The sequence below is a fragment of the Calonectris borealis genome, chromosome 3 (assembly GCF_964195595.1).
Source record: "Calonectris borealis chromosome 3, bCalBor7.hap1.2, whole genome shotgun sequence".
Taxonomy (NCBI): domain Eukaryota; kingdom Metazoa; phylum Chordata; class Aves; order Procellariiformes; family Procellariidae; genus Calonectris; species Calonectris borealis.
Genome location: NC_134314.1, coordinates 97,003,104 through 97,023,469, shown reverse-complemented (window position 1 = coordinate 97,023,469; position 20,366 = coordinate 97,003,104). Strand labels below are relative to the sequence as shown.

The 20,366-nt window shown below is 48.9% G+C and overlaps 1 long non-coding RNA gene and 1 other non-coding gene across 2 annotated transcripts; one reads left to right on the top strand and one right to left on the bottom strand.

Annotated features, from left to right (window-relative positions):
- Positions 1–5,876: 5,876 nt before the first annotated feature.
- On the top strand, positions 5,877–10,207 carry LOC142081425 (uncharacterized). The gene is made up of 3 exons (XR_012673322.1): positions 5,877–6,107; positions 8,501–8,605; positions 8,764–10,207. It is a non-coding gene; the product is annotated as an uncharacterized LOC142081425 (long non-coding RNA).
- A 368-nt stretch (positions 10,208–10,575) lies between these two features.
- TRNASTOP-UCA (transfer RNA opal suppressor (anticodon UCA)) lies at positions 10,576–10,662 on the bottom strand. The gene has a single exon. It is a non-coding gene; the product is annotated as a tRNA-Sec (tRNA).
- Positions 10,663–20,366: the final 9,704 nt, after the last annotated feature.

The following is a 20,366-nucleotide window of genomic DNA, read 5'->3' as shown; positions in this document are numbered from 1 at the left end:
ACCAGTTTTTTACCTTCTGCTAGTCTACCCATCCAGACCATAATATCCTAACTTGAATACAAGAATACTGTGGTAGACAGCATCAAGCCTTGCTAAAGTCATGATAAAATGCCTGCCAAGAAATCACATATGAATAATAGCTACATATATTTTATTTACCTGTGTGTGTGTATGTGCATGCACTTTTTGAAAACAGACTTGTGAATTACTGTGCAGTCACAGCCTAAAAGCCAGTCAGCATGGTAGTGAAGTGAATTTGTATCTCAGAGTTCCATTTGTTGAACATGTGCTCTGTTCTTTTCCACTTTATTTTTCCATTTTACCTTTGACCAGGATTTTTTAAAGCAACCATCTTTGTCCTTACATCCAATTCCAGTCAGGAGTCAAATGGGTCTCTGCATTTGGCTGATGGAGCTACTTCTAGACATAAGTCATTTCTCTAAAGTTTTTCCTTTCCCTAACTTCAAAAGGAGTTCTAATCTTTTTAACCTCTCCTTTCCCCAGTAATGTCTAACATATGGTCTACAGGAGATATGGACCACCAACAAAATCATGGGAAGCTTATGGACTGAGAGAATGGATGTGAGTGAGAGACTCCAGCAGAACAGGATTGGCTCCATGCCTGGCCTGCATAGGCTTGTCAAAATAAGCAGTATGGATCTCAGACACCATCCACTCTGTGTATATCTAGGCTTTAAACTTAAACGAGATCTCCAGCTTCAATCACCACGTCCTTGCTACTGATGTTCAGCTCTGTCCTGTGCCTGTCATCTCATCTCCTGTTGTTTGGGGACGTAGTGCAGAGAGAAGTTTTCTCCTGCAATTGCAAAATAGACGCTGGGTGTGCTCCTCCTCATCTCTTCTTGCTAGCAACATTATTTTTCTAATGAAGTTAAGAATATGCTCTGCGAGCTTCTGGGTGCAGAGTGGGGCCACGCATGGAGGAAGAGGGGGTGTGCGCGGCCATTTTTCAACAGGGTTGGGGAGCTCAGTCCCTTTCAAAGCCTTGAGCCATTCAAGGAGGATGGTGCCTAAGTGAGCTGTTCTGCTGCAAAATTGGAGCCATCCTCCGAAGTACCTCAGTGGGTGGTGCTGAACTCAGGTGCAGCCACACTCAAGACTGTTGTTCATAATGGGCAACGCGATACCACCCATGCCATGCTGAGGTATGTACTGACTGCTACCTAGCTAGAGAGAGGAGACTTTCTGAACCTCTGGTCCCTCATCTGTCAGAGATCTCCCATCCAGGTACTTACTCTGGCTAAAATAGTTATATACAAAGGCTGGGGGCAGAGCAGGCAAGACTGGTGCTAGAAGGCAGGCCTCCCCCCGCTTTACAGTACACAAATTTCCAAAATCCCATCTTTGGGCAATTCTTCTAGCTTCCCCTCCTTGGACAATGTTAGGTATGTAATGACTAGATACCCGGCCAGATAACTTAGAGGAAATTGTTTTCTTCAGACTGGTCTGTCAACTCATGCCCGAAGCCCCATGTTGGGCAGTGTGCTGGAGATGTACTTGTCCAGGAGTCAGGCAGCACTACAGCAATGAAATAAAGCACGTGAAAATCACCATATGCGAAAAATGCAGAGGTTAGTATTGGTGTCTGACACAGCCAGTGCAGCTTGGGTGAGCGGATGGCTGGATGTTGTTTCTAGCTGATCTCCCACCCAAAGTGCACTGAGGACCTTTGCAAACGTGCAGCTACCTCCTCCCAGCAGTACTCATGTGAATGTCGTGGTAATTATTATTTCCATTTGCCAAGAGGTGCAGTAACTAGCCTAAGGCTGTTCATGGGGCTGCAGCAAAGCCCAGTCTTGTGGACTCCTGAATTTTCTATGCAATTAGAGACAGAAATCCTTCCTTTACCAATCCCATGACACAGCACTCAGTGACAATCAGGCAATCGCCTGAATGGTTTAATGAGCCCTCTAAAGCCCTGGAGAGAATGGTTGAACTTACTGTTGGATTTTCCACCTTGTTTTCTGGAAGACAGAAAATCAGATCTCTTGTAATGATCTTAGCTGTGAATGTAGGTACTGCAGCCTGGTTTTTTATGCCAGGGTTATTTCCCAAAATTGGGTCCTGTCGGAGTGGGAAGGGAGGTGATCTCATTGTGCAGCCTTCCTACCCATAAAAGAATGTATTTGCGTGATGTAGTCACTGTCTTGAACCGGCTAATCCTCCTTCCCTTCCAGGATGGCGTCTGCACTCTAGGGCTCAGTCTCAGACACAGTTTTGCCAACAGCTGACGATGTTTCCCTGCGTTCGGGAAGGGTCCTGCTCTTTATGTGCTGGGGACTGCAAACGCTGTCGTTGCTACTGCTGTGAAGTGAACGTTGTGTATGTCTTGGACCTGGCGTAGTGACAGTCAGGAAGTCCTGGGAAGCCACAGGTGCTTACGACATGCTGTAGATACTGGCAGGTTTTGCCCGGGATGTGGGGCCCACAGCAGGAGTGAGAAGAACCCCCTTTGCCCCGGCTGTCTGCAGAGTGTCTGCAGCCCACAGCCAGCCAGTGTTGCCATGGACACACTGCCCGCCCCGGGCCCACGAATTCTGATCACTTCAGTGAAAATAATTTGATGCAATCAGTGGAGACGTGGGGTTTGCAGTTACCACATCCACCCACACAGATACATACACTCCTGCAACCATCTTCTTTGTGCCACGGTTTCAGCAAACGAGCAGACAAGTCTGCTTGTAAGACACAGTGGCATGTCAGCCAGCGGAGATGGTTACAAACGTGGCTTTCTCCGGCTCTGCTTAATAAGACCTCCTCCTGCTGCTTGGAACAATGCGTTGTTACCACAACACGACATCTAGTTAAGAAAAGAAAGCCAAGCACAATCCACCCAAACTTCAAAACTTCCCCCTTCCCTTCACCAACAGATTTTTCTCGTCAGGTTCAAATTATTTGCCAATGAGTGCTGGAAAAAGCCGTTGCTCTGGTTTGGCCTGTATTTATTTGCTGCCCAAAATCAACAGAAGGTACTTCTGGGAAGCGAACACCAGGGAGTGCAAGAAAATGACATCGGCCTGTAGTAAAATTAAGGGTAGCTTCTTTGAGATTTGGGCCGTGGTGGTGGTTATCTCGTACTACTCCGCTTCCTGGGCTGACGTATCTGGGCTGCATGCTGTAATTTCAGTTTTTGGTGAACTGAGAGCAAAGTCCCAGAAGCCACAGGCAGCATTACCCAGCCTCGGCGGCCAGGCTGGCTGGGTCACCTCTCCGCATCTCAGCCCACAGGTGAGGTACGCTGGGAGGGCAGCGAGATAGGTACTTGGTGCTTGTGCTTGCTCTTACTGTTGCTCTGAGGGACGGCTACAGGTTTGCAAAGGGAGCCAGGTAGTGGATGGGTGTTGTACAGAACTTCAGTCTCCCAGTCTGTCAAGCTTGAAAGTTTTTCCAGCTTTCCATTTGGTCTAGAGTTTCTCTCTTAAGACTCCCCCCTTTTTCAAACAGAGCCTCAACTCTGGCTGGGTCCCAGAGATAGATACCAAATGGCGCTTTTTTCCCTTTCTTTTGCTCTTTCTTCCTTCTCGTGAAGCTGGCAGACTCTCCAAACACACATCCAACCAACGCACAGTGCATTCAAAAACAGGCCATCTGGCTGAGCACTCCTTGAGAATGAGAAGACAAGAAAAACAACCCTCTTGGAGCTGGCAGCTGAAAGGCAGGCAGCCCGTACGTGGACTTGATCTCGTGGTGCAATCCAAGAGCCGTCCAATCCAAGGGCATTGCAAAAAAGCTCTTTCCTAATGAGCAGAATACGGCTGTCTCCAGAAGCGGCTCCAAGTCAACAATTTGAGTGGGATGCTGTAACTCTCCTCGCTGCACATGTGCTCATTAATTAAAGCCACTTTGGAGGATGCCCCTGACACCCCCGCCGGGGCTGCCAGCCTACCCTCCCCGAAATCCTGCTTGCTGCTTTGCAGCCCCCTGCTGGGCAGGGAACTGCAGATCCCCAAGGGAAGGACAGGGCCATCAGTATCCAGTTCTTAACCGCAAAACGGACCCGTTGCGTCACCGGTGAACAGCTGCGCGGGGAGTAGAGCACTGGAAGGAAGTTGCACTCCATTTGCTTTGCTGTCGTTTTTCTCCCCTCTGAGTTTGGTAACAGCCAGAGTGCTCCAGGCATAAACCCACTCTGGGCAGGTCAGCAAGTGACAGGGACGGAAGTGAGCTGAGCAACCCAATATTGCAATTCTTAGCTATTTTTCTGATGATTAAGGACTGGGTTCACAAGATCAGGGTGGCTGAGGTGAATGCAGAGCCATTAGTAGCCAAATCCCTCAACAGTGCAACAGGGAGCACTCGGTGAAACTAGTAGGAGACGAGTTTAGAACAGATTAAAGAAATTACACCACATTAGGTGGAGAACTTCTGGAAGCTGCTGGCCCAGCAGGCTGCAGAGGCACACAGCATCAGCAGGGTCAAAACGGGATTAGACAAATTTGCAGACAACAGGTCCGTAAATGGACACTAAAGGGAACGGGCAAGATGTACAATCTCACATCCCGATCCAACAAAGGTGAATGCTGAGAAAACACAAGGGAGAGTGAAATGTCCAGGCCTGTGTGCTCTCCCTGGATAGTCTCTCACCTTGTCCCAGTTGGGAGCAGAGTGCTGGGCAGGGAGGACCACGGCTCTGGCCCAGAAGGGCCGTTCTGTAGGATTCAGTCACTATGCCAGCCTGATCTGAAGGTCATATGAACAGATTGTTGCCTCTTTAAATTACCAGAAGGAAGCTAGAATCTGACTTTTCGCAGCAAGCTGGATTTGTGGAACATGTTTCCGTGAATGTCAACAGTCACAAGCCCTGGCTTAATCTGTTTCGTCTCCCAGTCGTTGCATTTCACACAGTGACTGGGTGATTCATTTTACCCTTTATCTTCTTACTTGGGATCTCCTTGTTTCTGCACCTGCCCTTTTAGTACTGATGGGAGCAAGGACAGCTCAGCCTTTAGCACATCATATAGCTACATTTCAGCTATGTGTGTACGGGTTTCCAATGGCTAGTTACAGCTCTGCATCTCTGGGTGGCTATTTCTCAGGTTTCTGCTGTAGCTTCTTGCATGCAGTTGTGTTTCCAAGGTGAGGGACTACAGCTCTTGATCTTTTGACTCTATTGACTATTGATCTTGACTTTACAGAACTCAAGAGTAGAGTTCTGTAAGTGAAAAATTGCTTCCTTATCTTGAAAAATTATGACAAAGGACACACAGCACCAATGCAGGTCCTTAGGAGCTCTGAATTTCTTGACACTAAGGTATCAGAGACATTCAGTGCCTCTTCCTTTTATCAGTATGCAGTTTAGTTGCCCCCAACTGACAAAGGTAAGGTCTAAAATTGAGATTTTGCATCATTATCTTTTTAAACCCATTGTTTTATAAGCTTTAATAGTGATGGGGAGATGTTCCTAAACTGAAAAGAAAATAAAAAATAGTGATTTGATGGAGTCAAATATGCCCCTTCTTTGGCACTGACTTAATTCAAACACAGGTGGCTAGTTCAGAAAAACCTGGAGGTGACAAGGGATAGAGACCTGTACTAAATCAGAACGAAGTGCAGCAGTGCAATTGCTAAATCATACCAGAGAGAATGTAAAGAGTAACTGGGAAACTTCAGTGTGGGAAAAAATGGGGAAAGGGGCACAACAAATTAGAAGGGACCTCTGGGTCATTGAACCTACTCCTCTGCTGTCACGATATCCCACAACTGATAAAGATCTGTCTTCAAACAGTAAAGTTTTTTATTCCCATTGTTCCTCTTTGGAGGTTATTCTGAACTTCACTCTGCTGTTGTTTTGAAAGCTTCTGCAAGTCTGCAGCCTGAATTTATTTATGACCAGTGTATGCCCGTTTTAAGATCTTTCCTTTTTTAAACTGTAACCTGCTATTAACCACATTTAGTAAAAGTTTTAGGGCATAATTCATCTCCTACAAATGTGTGTGTTGTGTTATGCTAACATTGTCCCTTTTTTATTTTTAACTTAGAGGAAAGCAGAATAATATGCAAAGACAAGATGAAACAGATATTTCAGGTCTACATTACAATTCAGACAGAAATTTAAATCAGCTGAAGACATCAGAACAAAATGCTTTGTAAGTGTTTCTGTGCTATCAGTTACTCAAGGGATAGTTACAGGTAATAAGCCTTTCAGTGCATATTGCTTCCTTTACAGCCTTTGATGTGATCTTGTGAACGGTAGATTCCCTTCAGGAATGTGCTCTGAGGTCTGAGACAAGTCAGCTGGAGCTCTGGGAGCGTGGCATCTCCAGAGACCAGGTTCCAAACCTGCTTGGGATGTTTTTGTAAACAGCACTGTTGACAAAGAGACAATATCAGGATATATTCTCATGATACTGAGAATACCAAGCGAATATCAGTTATGCTGTGAGAGTGTCATTTGTGCCTTATATACCAATAAAACGAATTAAGTTTTCTTCAGGTCGATTCCAAAATTAGATGTAGAGAATGTCCAAACCATCACTAGTGAGAAGGATGCCAGTTGGAACACTTTTCTAGTGAAAAAATGGGTTTTGAGAGAACAGATATTTTCATAGAAAGTGTTTGCTGTCCTCTGAATGTGCCCTCCTCTCATAAACCCAAAAGCCTTAAAAGCAAGAGAGATTTGATTCTTGGCAGTTTGGGGATTATTCCCCTCCCTTTCCCCCAGCATTTTCCAATGGAAAATATTCAGGGTTTGGGTTCTCAGCCCTTTGCTGAAATGTCAACATTTTCCAAAGGGTGAAGAAGGGGAAAAGAGAAGAAAAGAAAAACATGTTCTGACCAGCTCCAGTCAGAGCCAAATGGCTCAGTCCGGGATTTGGTCAGGGAAGTATGCTGGAGGGGAGAAAATGGGAGTGTCTTGGTTCCACGCAAAGCCTGGCTGGGCTGAGGGCTGCGTATCACGATCCATTCGTATGAGTCATTCCGGCCGACATTTCGCCAGGGGAGCGTGTGTAGTGGCTTTTAAGCACTTCAGGTCGATACGTGAGTTGCAAACACTGCCTTGCTGCTTGCCATGGCCACTTCAGCTCTCCGTGTGTGTGTGGGATGCACACAGGTACACTCTGTTTGAGTTCAAGTCCTCCAATATTTCCATGACGTCTTTAACTCAGAGAGACAGCAATAACACCTGGCACCTATCCAGACCTGAGAATTCAGCTCTCCCCCATTCATAAAAGAGGAGAAAGGAGAAAAATGGCATGTGCCTGTAAACATACATGATTGTCTGTGTCCTCTGCCCAGGTGACACTGTCTTGTGCTGTGCAATGGCTGGAATTTAGCCTTTGAAAGCCCCAGCCAGCTATGGACAGGCTGGCCCTAGGTAGGGAGAAATGCTGGAAGAGCCAGCGTAAAGGCTGCTAAACTACACATGCACATGCATGTGCCATCCTGCTTCTGGGGGAAAAGGAGTGGCTTCATTTCCCCAACGCGTTGCTGATCCCCAGCTGCCTGCTCAGCCTCTGGAAAGCTGTCCCAGCACTTGGGCACCTTCAAATCTCGGGAAGACTAGGGCCATCTTTGCTTCTGCCCCTCCAAGGTGTCTCCCACAGCTGCAGGGGGGGAGCTGGTAGATGGATGCAAACCCAGCTTAGGTCTTTGTCCCCCTCTAGTGACTCGACTGCAAAAGAAGTTTTCTGAGTCCTACTCCCTTCAAGCAAGATGGTCATTATTTTAGGCCAGGATGTTGAATAGTTTCCTTTCTGAAGGCCAGTAGGACGTCTAAGCACCACTGGCAGGTCATATATTTATATACACTCAGACATTATCCATTACCAATGTAAACAGTAATTAGGAGCTTGACTTTCTGCACTAATAGGCCATGTGTACCTGCTTTTCTCCCATGGAGGATGGCAGTCAAAGGCTTCAGATGACAGCCTGTGCTTAGTCCTCCAGGAGACCCAGCTAGGGCCACTCTTACCAGTGCAAAAGCACATGCTCCCAATCTCTTGTAGCCAAACACTTGCTGAGTCACAGCCCAGTCACCCGTATGCTTAGCGAGTCGCGTCAGCCATCTGTCACCAGCACATCCTCCTCACCGCACTGTGACTCCATGGGGAAAACAACAGGAGGCAGATTGCGTTCGGCTGAGGAGCCAGGCTCTCGTGCGTCTTGGCTCCGAGTAACCCCTGGATTGCCTTCTAACCAGTGGCGAAGCCTTTGGCTCCTCTTAGTTTGGCCCTTTGTCAGGGAAGAAAGTGACATTCAGGTTCAAACGCTGAAAGCTTTGCCTGACTAATGCGTGATTCCAAACAAAGCCAACTCAGGCAAGACATGGATAGCAATTGTGCAAAATGTCCCTCCTACAGCCAGATCAACTACACGGGCCTCCACATTGGTGTTCTCCTCCAACCAGTGTTTAAAAAATAGCACCAAAATATAGAGTGCCCTGTTTCCTAAGGTCTTGTCCCACCTACCGTGTCAGCTAAAGGCTGCAAGAGCAGCCTTGTTGTGTCTCCTGACCTAATTACCCCTCGTGTTTTCCTAGGTTCAGCCGTGTGCTAGAGGTGCAGCCCTGGAGGGCACAGCCCCAAGAGATGGGATCGCTTCCTGCCATGTGCCTGCATTACCGACCAGATGAGGCACTGTCCAGGTACGCGAGCCAGCTGGGGGGGGGTGGTGTAAGCACTTCGGGGTGGCGGTTCACACAGGATTTCACAAACCTAGACCCCGCACTGCTTACCACAACCTCTCCGGCCGGGTTTCCCTGGCCTCCTTTCTCATGTGCTTGAAAGTCTGTTTTCCCCACAGGCTCCCTGAGGGACCAATCACCCACACCAGCAATCTGACCATCCTACTTCATCCTAAGGCGATGAAAGAGTGCGGAGTGGATGTGGCCTTTTTTGTTCTGGAGGAAAAAAGTGAACTCAATACCAGGCACAGATCCCAGGCTGTATAGTTCAAATCGCGCTCAGAGCACATAATTCCCATTTGTGTTTGTGTGCACGCAGGGGAAGGGTGGGGGTTGGCGGGGGGGTGAATATAAGAATGTAATTGTCATAATTTAATCCAAAACTACTTCTTGGAAGAAAAAAAAAAACAGGCCGACACAAAACAGCATGTTCAGTTATAAACACCACATGAAAGAGCCGTATTATGTTCTACTTGGTAACTGACATTGAATGTTAACGTTCTCAGCTGCCCACTACTGGGCCAAGGCCTTTCCAACGCTCCCCCCCCGACGCAAACAAAAGCCCCCAGCCAAACTGCGGCGCAGATACCAATTTCTGAGGCCGCAGCGAAATTCCACATAGAAAGTTCATTATGGGCAGAGAAGGCAGGCTGGTAGACGGAGCGGCACGGAGCAGATAGATAGCCATCTGGGGCTCAGGGCGCTCCCAGCTGCGCTAGGGAGAGCGCACGCACATCTCCTGCAAGGCCATAAAAAAGTTGGCATGTTCCACGTGAGCTGCGGAGGGTTTTTTCCCCCCAGATTTCCCATAAGGGGCCAGTGTATTCCCGGAGCAGCGGGCCTTGCTGGCACCACAGTTGCTCCTCGCCGCTTGACTCGGGCGCTCGGCAGGCTGGAAGCAGTAGCAGCCAGCGAGAGTGGTGTCGGGGCCCTCTGCGCCCTTCCCTTCTCCTCCCAGGACTTCAGCTGGAGTGAGTCATTTGGTGTAAAGGAAGCACAGTCATTCCGGCTTGGATCCTCAGGGGTGCTTACCTACTTAATTCCGGATGGCACTGCACCCCCAAAAAGCACCCAGGAACACTGGAGACCTGATAATTCACTCCGTATTTTTTCTCTCCCTCCGGGGGATTCACCAGGCAGAATTGCCCTTTCTGCCCATGGGACCAGGAGACGACAAGGAAATGCCCTCCAAATCCTCTTTCTCCTCTGTGGTGGGGGTGGTTGGGGTCTCGTCCTAACTAGAGGCTCCGCAAATCATCTGCTAGAGTCGTTGCAATAGGATATCACGAAATAAATGCCTTCTGCTTGAAGAATATGTTTTTTAGCTTCACGTTAACCTTTATTTTTCGTGGGGCTGGGTGACATTATTAGCACCCATGCTTACTGCTGAAGTGAAGCATCTTTGTTGTAGTGTGGGTGGGAGATGGGTTATCGTCAATATGGAGCAGATCTAGAGAATGGCTTCTGTTATTTACTTCTTTTCTGTTCTCGTACGATGTGTGACACCGTTTAACAAAGATCTGCTTAGCAGAATCCAATTAAAATCTGAATTGTCACCCAGGCACCCTTGGGAGATTTTCGTTGCTTCAGCTGCACCCAGCACGCTGCCATTTCATCGGTCCAGTGCCGTGCTCCGAGGGGATGGTGAAAAACAATGAAAGGGAAAAAACTTGCATTGCTGACATGTCCAGATTGTGTTTGCCGGCCTGATGGAGACCTATCGATGGACGGGACCTCCCTGTCGTGCCCCAAAAAGGTGCTCTCTGGGGTAAGGTGGAAGGGGGGTAAGCAAAATGTCTCCTCGCACCGTAGCATCTCGGGATAATGCTGCAGCGGGCGCCAGCTTTTTGCCCCCGGGACGGTCGGGACCCGGCGCCCCGACCGTCCCGGGGGCAAAAAGCTGGCGCCCGCCGCCTGAGTGCCTCCCGCCTCGCCCGAAAGGTGGAATTGAACCACTCTGTCGCTAGACAGCTACAGGTTTGAAGCCTGCACCCCAGACCACTGAGGGTCATCCGGGCAACTCGAAACCATCGCGTCTCCGCTTATATCAACCCCCGGCGCTGTTCCGCCGTGAGGTCACGGCGAGGGGCGCTTTGCCGGAGCGATGAGCCCTTCCCCGGTTCCCGGAGTGAAAACCGCCCCGCACCGGGCCGAGGTGCTGCGGTGGCGGGAGGGGAGCGGTGGGCACGGCCCCTGCTGCCGGCCCAGAAGCACCCGGGCGCTGTATGCATATGTAAAGGCCGGTGATTGGCTGTTCCCGAGGAAGGGGCGGGGCGGGAGGCGCTCCGGGAAGGGGCCGCGGCCCGGGGCGGCGGATGAGTCACGGCGCTTCCCAGAAGGAGCGGGGCCGTGCCAGCAGCGCGGCCGCCCCGCGCCCTGCCCGCCGCCCTTCCCGGATCTCCGGGGTCCCTTACAACATCGGACGGGGCAGCTTGTGCAACGGGGGACGCCCCCGTCCCGGTCCCGCTCCCGGCCCGGGCCCCCGAGGTGATATGAGCGGCCCTGTTCCACGGTCGCAGGGCCCGGGGCTGGCAGAGCAGCGGGCGATGCGGGATCGGGCTTTGTGCGGCCTCCAGCGCCTGGTGTCCTCCTGACACCCGTGTGCCTTTCTTCCACTCGGGCTCGCTTCCCACATGCGGTAGCGGCTGCGGTGCGGGTGTGCGTTTTCTCTCCCCATCAGTGGGGCTGCCCGCTTCGTTAAGTGGGTGTAAATACAGCTGCCCAATTAGTTAAGAGCACATAAATATGACACGCAGGGCTTGGCGGAGGAGACCAGAGCACTGGCTCATTTTGAGAAGTATCTTTTTCTTTTTTTTGCAGTATCCTTTTTTTTTTTTTTCCACAGTGGCTAATGCCAGATACTCTGGAGGAAGGCGTGAATCTCCCACGAGATACCTCGCAGAACAATAATATCCTCTGGGAGGAAATTCCTCCCTGGCCCCCAGCTGAGGATCAACTTATGCCCTGAAGTACAAGGATTGAAAACACTTGTAATTTTATCCTAGCGAGTGTAACTATAGGGGCTATTTTCATAAATGTCTAAACCCTTGAAAAATTACTCAGTTATTTGCCTCGAGAGATTCCTCTGAAGTGGAGCCATTTCTGCAAAGGCATGTGGTTTCCAGTGATTTTTAATTAGATGACTCTTTTTGGTGTAAGCAACAAATAAAACCGTAGGCCCATTCCCCCTCTCACTCACCCTGGGGAAGCTGAGGCTCAAAACTGGTCCTCAGTGGAGCAGCACCAGGGTAAAACTGGTAGGGAACAGAACCAGGGCCACAGCCCAAAGCTGGGAGCAGTTTTGTAGATGCCAGCAAAAGAAAGCGAAAAATACATGGTGGGGCAGTGCCGTTGCCGCTCACCCGGGAACGCTGCTGGGCACAGCTTTGCTTTCAGTGCGTGGCTCCAAGTCATGACTTACCCCGTTGGAACGGGACCAGCTCTGGTATCATCTGGCCCGCTGACTCCCCAACACGGGCATGAGTGTATCTGAGGCCTTATTGTTCATCGTGAACAGCTTTTTAAGCAATTTAAATGTGGTTTTTAGAGCACATTTTAAACTCCAGAAGCGGGGTTTTTATCAGAAGGAGCTGGTTGGAGAGCTGCTCCTGTGCCTGCCAATGCCAGGCAGGGATTTTTCTTCCCTTCCTTGGTTTGTAGGAGTTGTGTCCCACGGTATGTTCCTGTCTCTCTACCTGGTACTTATCCCAGTGGCAGGTGGTGTAATCTAGCAAGTTTCTTTTGTGCATAAAAATGCACGGGGTGAGGAACTGGGGGCGAGCGTGGGAGGAGGTGCAGGGAAATTAGTCATGGGGAGGAAGAGGTTAGCGCGGGGGTTTGAGGAAATCAGGTGGCTGCAGCAATCCCTCAGGCTTCGAGCCGAGCTGGTCCTGACGTCTGCTGGGAGAAGCACGTCAGCTCAGAGATATGCTCCTGTCGGCCCAGAGGCATGTGACCTTGCTGACCAATTCAGGCTGAACAAGAACGGCTGCCAGGGGTCGGCAGAGACGTTCCTAGCTCCTGTACTTCATTTTCAAGGCTCGGCTTTAACAACACTTTCACTTTCTCTTTGCTTTCCTCTCTAGCATCTACCTTTTCTGGATGTCTTCCCCTGTGGCACTTCAGGAGAAGGCATCTTAGTGTGAAAACACTGCTCTCCTCTTCTCTCTCTTGCGGCTTCTAAGATTTTTAAGCAGAGATGTCTGTCTTTCATGTCTCGTGATCAATCTGCCTGTGCTTTCCAGAAAAACACTACGCCAAGCACTCAAGTCCAAATGAAAAATAACCGCCAGGCAAAATGCTCCAGCCAAGTAACTAAAGGATCCATTGGAAGAGCCAGCTCCTAAAACTTCCCTTATTCTGCAGTAAAGGCACACGCGGAGATAATGAATGCAGCAGTTTCTAAAGGTCAAGCAGTGGAGGAAGGTGCCCGAGAGGGTCAGCAGTAACATAGGAAATGATGTCGAACCTCAGAGTTGATGGGGAAGCGGTAACAAAGAAGTTTTGAGAATTTTCTCCTTGACCGGATGCTAGTCCGTCTAGGTTCAGATCTGCTTCTGGAGCGGAAGCTGTGCTAGCCGCTGACTTCCCCAGCAGTGGTTGAAAAGAACATTTCCAGGACCTCTCTGCGTCTGGTGTTCAAAGGCCTTTGTCACCCCTGACCACGGGGGTCTGCGGATGAGCTGCTGCCCCTGCCAGAGGTGTCGATCTCCTTCTGTGAGGAGGGGCCGTAGGGGGCAGGTACCTATAGGCAATAGTTTGTGCAGTTATGGCTCCCAGTGCTATTTTCTCTCAGCTGCTGCTCAGTGTGCTTCTGAGGGCCCAGGCGCTGATCAGGAATCAGCGAGTTGAGCTGGCTGCCGGCTGCAGGTAGTGGTCGTCTTGGCTCCAGCCCTAACAATGCTGTGGGTGCTGCTGGGATTTGAGGAACCTGGCTGATGCATACGATGACTAAATCCCCAGACTGTTATCAGGGGCTAGTGACTTATGATTAGATTTATAAGGCTACCAAAAATGCAAATAGGTACCTCCTAGGATTTTCAAAAGCATGTAAATAAGTTAACGGACCTGTTGATTTGAAAGGCTCCTCAGCACCTGATTTGCCTTTAAACATTTCTTGGAAGTCCTCTAAGCAGCACTGAGCTTCATCTTTAGACCAAGTGTCTTTGAAAATCTGACCCTTTGCCATTAAAAGTATAGAACAAATTCAGTTTATCCGCTTAACGATGGAAAAGCTTGCTCTCCTCAGTAATGCTCTTAATTAAAGCATTTCTCAGTGTCTTTGGACCCGATTCTCCACCTTATGCAGAAAACTACGCTATGCCAAATGGGTGCAGAGCACTGCCAATTTAGGTTTGATTCAATGCCCATTCAAGTTAATAGAAATCCTCCCACGGAAATCAATGGGATTTGGTTCAGGCCCCAAAGTCAATGGGGAATTCTGATTTGGCAGTATTTTACGCCCACACTGCACCAGTGTAAGCAAATATTCAAGGTACAAAGCCTTGAAGAATTTGGAAGGGGCTTTGTAAGTGACTTCTGGGGCAGACTGTAGCCTAGGCTATTTAAGCAATTCGCAGTGCCTAAGACTGTCCGGCAAGGAAGCCTTAAAACACATCAGTCTGAACTTTTCCTCTTCATTTTTTATAGCACTCTTACCACTTTACAATACACTCTTGATTTTTTTTTTGGACCCAGGCTGACAGAACATACAAGCATCTTTGGTGCTTTGTTCTTACTTATTCTTTTAACCACCAGAACCTGATTTGTGTCAGAAAAGATAAGCCTAGATGCCTACTGTATTAATAAATAATTATTTGGTGTAAGGTGGAGGATGAGAAGGGCTGTTATTCTTAGCAGCAGCAATGAAATTTCAGCAGCTGATGACGTCAGTGCTAAAATGTCAGTGTGAAACAGGCTGGAACAAATTAAGAGTGTGGTGTCGTCACTGTGAGAGCCACGCTGCCCTCCGGAGGGACTGTGGTTGGATGCTGCAGATGGAGTTCAGGAGATGGGGGGACAGAGGCTTGCGGGAGCTTCTCAGAAGCCTCCAAAAAAGCGACAACAATCATCTCAGTACCAAAAGGTCAAAGAAGATACTATTTGAACCTCCCTGCCCACCTCATGGCGTGAGCTAACAGCAAGGGAAGGGCTGTGTCTACAAACCAGATTCCAGGAACTAGTACAGAAAAAAACCAAAATAAAATTGGCCATTTTCTAGTCACTTAACAAGCTGGGCTAACTCCATCTCTGATGTCACTCCTGTGACTCAAATCAAAGAGGAATTTGGCTCGAGATGCCTTTTGTCATGATGTGCTGCTTAAAAGAGGGTGACGTGCTTGGAGTAGAGGTGATCCTGAAGCATTTTATTACTTAACTGTGCTTTTGCATTTGAAGAATGCTTTCAGGCTATCCAAAAATGCTGAACTCAAGGTGCGCAGAGCTTTAATCAAAATAGGGTAAAATTCCAAATGCATTCATGCTTGTCCTCAAAGAGTCTGGTCTTGCACATTTCCTGGTTAGTCTCAGGTTGCGTTGTTAGACCCAACCCTGCCTGAGTGCAGGGCACGGACGCTAGCTGAGAGGTGGTATCTCGGGGTCCTGATATCTCGGGGTCTCGAGCCCTGCATCTTCTTGGTCCGGCAGATGAATTGCCTCATCTGCAGGGGTTGTTGGGCTGTGGGACGTGCTGTTGTTGCAGGGTGGTAGGGAGGGTTGTGACCACCCTGCCTTCCTTCGTGGAGATCTGCAGTATTTTGTACGGAAATATGGGAAAAGTTGAGATTCCCTGGATTAGTGTTTTTAGAAAACTGGTACTGGTAACAAAACTGCTCTGTGTTGTCTCACTCCTTTCTAGAACTGCTGTTCTAGTGGCTGTAGGGATGGATGTGGTTACAGCAGACGGAGGAAAATGCATCGAGACGTGTGCTTATCTATCAATCGTACCAGCTGTTTCTGGCGTGCAGCAACTGGCTGACCACAGTAAGGAAAGGAGGATGTAATCAGTTAGCAAAGGCACTCCTTTCTCAGCAAGGACGATAAGGATTATTGGCCAACCCACAGAGAGTTACGGGAATAGAGGAATTGGTGTGCTGAAGTCACTTCCTATCGCTTGGGAGTCCCTGTGCTCGGAGCATTGTGTTTGCTTTCCTAGTACAGATCTCAGGGGTTGTCTGCATTAGTTCAGACGTGTAAGTGCACTCACCCTGTCTCGGCGCACAGAAAGCTCACTCAGAGAGGTTGCCGTCGTAGGCTTTTATCTCTTTTTGGGGGAAGGATTCAGACTGGCTGTGAGCAGGGAGAGCGATTCTTTACCGCAGCTTTACACCAACAAAACACCTTGCTGCAGAGATATTTGCAAAAACAGGCATGACTTAATCAATTCAGGGAAGAGGCATATGCCAACAGAAACACTCTTTTGCCAACACAAACCGCGCTGCCACTAGAGGAGTATCGGCAATCCCACTCTTGTCAGCGTGGGGCCTCCGCTTCACTGATTAGGTGCTGTACAGGCAGGCAGCGCAGGAGGTTCCCAGCCGGTGAGATCACTCGGGGCTTTGCACCTCAGTGCTGAGGTGAGCCCCTGCTCCCTCATCTCAAGAGGAAGCGGCAGCCCTTTCAGCTGCACCTGTATCAACAGAGAATTTATATAAACGGGAGGTGAGCTCCTGAAGGCACAGCTGGTTGCTGTCGCAGTCTGTAGATGGGAAAATTGTCCGCCGCGTTGTATGTGGTCAACACAGGTCTTGATGATACCTCGGGAGTATCTGGTGTCTTCTCAGAGGTCTTGCCAGCCAGCTCAGAGAGGGCTCCTGCTGCAGCCCTGCGTGCAACTAATTGCAGCCTAGCACTGAGGTTAGGAGAATGCCACTACATCAAAGCTTCCTTACCGGGAAGGCTGGAGAGCCCAAGGATGAGGCAGATTCGGTGCCAAAAAGCAGCGTGTTGCCCTGCTGTCAGCATTTTGGGTCTAAATATGTGACTGGCAAAAGCAGGGGAGGCAAAATGTTGAATGCTACTTGCACTGCATCCTGTTTAGTCCAGACTTACTAGAGCTCTGTGGATATAGGAATTAAATGTCCACAGAAGGAAAAAAGAGACTTCTACTTTTTCTAGTTTTTTGGGTAGGGATGTGTATGTGAAATCGATCTCTAACATGAATCCCTGATAGAGAGTCAGTGGAGACAGAATGACTTTGTTCTGGATGTGTTTGTAAATATCTGTCTATATTTTTAAGACTTACCACTGTAGGAGACCCAAGATGATCTGTGATTTCTGCAATCTCATCGGAGAGAGCAAGTGAGTGATTCCATGCGGTAGAGACATACAGCCCATGACTCACAGCCCTGAGTCACAGCATTGGGACACTTCAGCATTCAAAAACACTAGTAGTGACAGAAATCAGGATGATGAGCAAGCAGCTGTTACTCATTCTCAGCTGGACACCGTAAGCGTGTTGGTACCAGTCAGTGTGGCTCTGGCTCTTCTTTGTCTCCTCTTGCAGACCTGCAGTCATCTGGATAGCATGGTGACATAGCTCACTTAACGTTTGCCTCTGGGCAAGAGATGATCAAGTCTAGTCTCTGGCTCCCAGACTCTCCTGCTTGACTCTATTAGTCTCAGCATAGAGCTATCATGGCCATTTTCACTTTAGATTACTTCTTTCGTCTCTGGAGATCAGCTCATGTTACAAACATGAACGCATTGACCATCACGCACGGGGTTAGAAAGTACCTGTACCCCTCTTTACAGCTGGGGGGGCTGAGGCACTAAGCAGCTAGGCAATTTGCTTTTAGTGACAAAGGAGGTTTGTAGCAGAGCCAGGACAAAAACACAGGAGCCTTAACTACCTCTCTTACTCTCTAACCACTGAACCGTATGCTCCATTGCATTCATCACTTCCTCGTGAGGTGGCAGTTTGGATGAGAACAAGTGCCCAGGAAGCTGCCCTGTTTATTCTGTCTAGGCCTCCTAATGCCTGTGGAACTTTTTTATTGAATTCTTTTCATGGCCATCAGCTTTGGTGCGGGAAATGATTCCAAGAGACAAAGACTTGGTTGTGTGTGTGCACGTGCGTGTGTGGTTGGGAGAGGGGAAGAATAAAAAATCCATTTCCAGATGGTTGAAAGGATGCATAGCACTTTGCTATTGGCAAAAACAACCTCTTTCATTTTCAGGATGTGTAAGTCACAGAATTGCAGCTGGAAAAAAACAGGCAGAAAGGGAGGCAGTGGGGTAAAAATAAGAATTACTAATGAAAAATAACCCAGCCGATATTTGAAAATCTAAAAGTGCTTCATTTTTATTGAAACGGGGAGGGGGGAAATGTGTTTGCTGAAGAGGATCTGTGTAGAGCAGGTTCAAATATGTATCATCGCATTTTCTTGTTAGCTTCTTTGCTTTGCATTCCCAACTGTAGCCTCACAGGAAATTCAGTCCCTGGCAAGCTTCAGCTCCAGACAGGAAACGTTCTGAGGAATTTCTTCCATACAGGTACTATATTTGCTTGGAGGGATAACATAGTGGAGATATTTACCACGGCTGGATTTAACTAGCAGGATATTATACATGTTGATGGAGTTGCGGGGAGTGATCTCTGTCTGCAGCCACCAATGTGCCATGTTTAGACGAATTGGGCTGCTCTGCTTGCCGGTGGGAAGATTTGCATCAGATCTGGGCCAGATTCTCCTTCCTCTGACAGCAGCGTGGCGCGACTTATGTCAAAGATATTTGCTAATGTCAGAAAGTATCAGAATCAGGCCCGCGCAGCAGGTTTTTATCACACGACAAACTTGGTCTTATGCTATTTGCATGTACAGATATTTGCAAACATATTTTGATAGGAGGAGCGACTGTGAGGGGGTGCAGGCTTATGCTGTGCGTGCAGGTAAAGGAAAGCCTTTGCTCTTGTCTTTGTTCTCTGAGGGGACCAAACACTGAGAGGCATGAGCTGCAGCAGCACACCGCCTTGCAGAGGAGTGGGAGGTACTGAGCGTGACCAACTGAGACGCAAGCTTCCCGCACCCCTTGGGGCTTGCTTGGGATGCTTTCCCACCTTTCTCTGCAAGTTCTGAGCAGGCCTGTTCTGCTTATTAGTCCAGAGGAGATCATAGCAGTCTAAAAAACAAGTACCATACCTCCCTCAGCCGCTTTGCGAGGTAACTTCAGCGTCATCAGTGAACAGTGATGCGGTGGGCTGAATATTTCTTGATGCACCCAAGAGAAATATCCCTTCCTTACCAAAATGCTTGCCAGTCTTTAATGCAGTTCTCAGGATACAAGGTGTGTAAAGAAAAGACTGATCAGTCTGAATCACTGTCTTCCCAAGAGAAACGTGAGGGATTAAGTATATGGCTGGGAACAATCCTGCGCTGGCAAGGAAATGGACTGCATGACCCGTCTCAGAGATCTATGATTCACTGCAAATACAGTGAACGAGCACGAAAATGTGTAGTAACATGCAGGGGTACCTTGCCTGCTATTACAGCGCAGCCTCCAGCCAGAGACAACCCGACCACGTTTACAGGTGTGCTCTGGGAACAGGCTTTTTCTGTGGGGAGCCATGAAAGACAGAAGAATGCCTTCAAAGCCTTGAAGGTCTCTGTGCCGCCCTGCCAAGCTGTGGAAATGTAACTACGTGTGCAGTGCTGAAGCATGGATATTTTTTTTTTTTTTTTTTTGTTTCTGGGGCAGGAAGCGCAAGTGCAGATCCTCCCACTTAATGCTATGGGGGGAAGAAAAGATTCACAGACTCCCCTGCAGTGTTAGTGAAAATACAGCTTTGGCCTTTAGTGCCCTTTGTTACATAAACACAAGTAGCGTAGACATATTAATCACCCTGCCATTGAGGGAGGAACAGAGCAGCAACCTCAAATGCCACCCACTCCCCATTCTCGCTCCCATTTGATGTTGCTATTTTAAGCCACACATTATTTCCTGCTGTGATTTTATTTTTTTTACCCAGCTTCTAATTCTGGCTCTGAGGTAAGCTGTGACATACGTATCCCTCCTCTCCCCCTCCCTGCCTTCCTCCTCCCTCTGCACCCACGTCCTCTTTATTGCTGTCTTTTAGAAATTTTCTCTCCATGTCTCGTAAGCAGCCGGGTCCCAGAGGTTACTTATTGACTGCCTGGAAAAAAAGCAAGACGACTGATCTTCCTGCTTTTGGACTTCAGTGCAAACAGTATCGGGGCCATGGTTTGTGGGGCAGACTGCTTTAAGAGTGCTATTCCCTTGCTGCCCCCTCCTCAAAGAGGTTAGCGCTGTAGAGAGGATGGTCAGGCTGGAGAGGAAGGCTGCTGCTCAGCAGCTAATGATGGGCCATGGCCGCTGTACTCATCTGACGAGAAGGGTATTACACCAGTGGCACGTTCTTTGTGGCGTAGAGGAGACAGGACAGAGCTCAGCTACGCTACGAGGGGTTTCTCTCCTGAGCCTGCTTCTGTGTAGAGGCCGTCAGCAGATTTCTAGCCCCCAAGTAGTTTCCCCCCCCAGGCAACTGCCTCATCCTGCCTGTGCCAGAGCACAGCTTATGTCTATCTGGTTCTGCTGCATCCACGTGTCTCCTCTGGCATTCAGCTGCAACCGGGTCAGCCCCGAGGAAGGCGGTAACTGCGTCAATCAAGGGCAGAAGAAGAATGGAGCCTGCAGTCCCAGGAAGGGCCCAGTGCACCGGGCAGGGGTGGCTCTTTTCCTGCGTGAGTGCGCGGCTGAGCTCTGATAA